The sequence below is a fragment of the Solea solea genome, unplaced genomic scaffold (genome assembly GCF_958295425.1).
Source record: "Solea solea unplaced genomic scaffold, fSolSol10.1 scaffold_199, whole genome shotgun sequence".
NCBI classification, from domain to species: Eukaryota; Metazoa; Chordata; class Actinopteri; order Pleuronectiformes; family Soleidae; genus Solea; species Solea solea.
This window is the reverse complement of record NW_026704167.1, coordinates 1-2,500: the sequence shown is the minus strand read 5'-3', so window position 1 is coordinate 2,500 and position 2,500 is coordinate 1.

Genomic DNA, 2,500 nt, shown 5'->3' with positions numbered 1-2,500 from the left:
AGAAATGACCGAGATATGACCCGTGGAAGTCGTCACAATTTACCCCGAAAATAGGCGCTCGCGCTCGGGCAGAGGTCGGCGCTCGGCCGGGGTCCCGAGAACCGGGGCGAATAGGGTTTTCCCACGGCCGAAAACCATAGGAAGCACGGGGAAAATTCGGGACCCGACGTCCCAGGGCCCTCGGCGGGGACCGGGGCAACGCGACACCGTTGGTTCCACCCGAAAAGGTGGAGAAATGACCGAGATACGGCCCGTCAAAAGTCGTCACAATTTACCCGAAAATAGGCGCTCGCGCTCGGCCCCGGTCCCGAGAACCGCGGCGGAGGTTTACCGGGATGCTGCGCAACATGGGCCAGAGAGCATGTTTGGTTCGAGTTTACCGGGATGCTGCGCAACATGGGCCAGAGAGCATGTTTGGCCGAGTTTACCGGGATGCTGCGCAACATGGGCCAGAGAGCATGTTTGGTCGAGTTTGTGTGGGTTGTGTGCGACACTCCCGGCACATACATAGGAACACGGCTTCCAAGTGAGCGCACTTTTTCGAAATTTCTTCTAAGTGCCGCTTTTTCGAACCGGGGCGAATTGGGTTTTTCGAGGGCCGAAAACCATAGGAAGCACGGGGAAAACTCAGGACCCGACGCCCCACGGCCCTCGGCGGGGACCGGGGCAACGCGACACCGTCGGTTCCACCCGAAAAGGTGGATAAATGACCGAGATACGGACCGTTGAAATCGACTCGGCGTATCCGAAAATAGGCGCTCGCGCTCGGACAGAGGTCGGCGCTCGGCCCGGTCCCGAGAACCGGCGCGCCTAGGGTTTTTCCACGGCCGAAAACCACAGGAAGCACGGGGAAATCTCAGGATCCCACGCCCCACGGCCCTCGGCGGGGACCGGGGCAACGCGACACCGTCGGTTCCACCCGAAAAGGTGGATAAATGACCGAGATACGGACCGTTGAAATCGACTCGGCGTATCCGAAAATAGGCGCTCGCGCTCGGACAGAGGTCGGCGCTCGGCCCGGTCCCGAGAACCGGCGCGCCTAGGGTTTTTCCACGGCCGAAAACCACAGGAAGCACGGGGAAAACTCAGGATCCCACGCCCCAGGGCCCTCGGCGGGGACCGGGGCAACGCGACACCGTTGGTTCCATCCGAAAAGGTGGAGAAATGACCGAGATACGGACCGTGGAAGTCGTCCCAACTTATCCGAAAATAGGCGCTCGCGCTCGGACAGAGGTCGGCGCTCGGCCCGGTCCCCGAGAACCGGGGCGACTCGGAAATTCTTCTAAGTGCCGACTTTTCGAAATTTCTTCTAAGTGCCAACTTTTCAAAATTTACTCTAAGTGCCCTTGGCTACCAGGGGCACGAATCTGAAATTTCTTCTAAGTGCCAACTTTTTCAAAATTTACTCTAAGTGCCCTTGGCTACCAGGGGCACGAGGCGAGAATCTGAAATTTCTTCTAAGTGCCCTTGGCTACCAGGGGCACGGGGAAAATGTGTAAAAAAGCAATTTAATCAAAATCAAACAACGCAGGGCCCTTGGCAGGGACCAGGCGAGTAGAATAAAGTTGTTTTTGTGGCGAAACATTGACAATTGGGCGAGTTAGAGGTTTACCGGGATGCTGCGCAACATAGGCCAGAGAGCATGTTTGGTCGAGTTTGTGGGTTTTGTGCGACACTCCCGGCACATATATAGAAACCCAGCTTTTGAGAGCACTTAGAAGAAATTTCGAAAAGGTGGCACTCTGACGAAATTTCCAAAGAGTGGCTCTTCACACAAAGTTGACCGTTTCTTCATCCAGCACGCACCCCTGACCGAGTGGCAAACGTGACCCGCCATCGGAGGGCCCCCGTCGGCCATGGCCCCCCCCACCCCCGCGTGGAGGGCCTGGTGTTCGGACGGACGGTTCCTCCGGCCTGCGGGTTCGCCTCCAAGGGCCCAGGGAGCAAGGAGAGGGATGGGGCCTCGGGCGGTGGCGGTGGTCGTCGACAACCACTGCCCCCCCCGCACCCCCCCGACCCCCCCCCCGCGCTCCCGGTCCTGCGCTTTCCTCCCAGCGAGACTGAGACGCCCCGTCTGACCCAGGAGCCCCACACTGGGCCCCGCCGCGGTGCCGCAGCCGCCCTCAGCCCCCCCGGGGGCCGGGCAGCGTGCGCTCTCGCAGCGGGTGCCTCCCAGAACAAGGCACATTTTCTCGAACCCTCACCCCAGGTCTTGAGCGCTCTCCGCCGGCTGGATTGTAGCGGCGGTCGGAGTGTTTTCTCACAGGTCTGGAGGGGACAGCTCTGCTCTGCCCCCGGGCAGACGGAGCGCACGTTCCCTCGCACACACGCAAACCCACCCACCCTGTCGCTACCACCCAGTGTGGTGGTAGTGGACACGCACACGGCACGAGAGGGGGGGCTACCTGGTTGATCCTGCCAGTAGCATATGCTTGTCTCAAAGACTAAGCCATGCAAGTCTAAGTACACACGGCCGGTACAGTTAAACTGCGAATGGCTC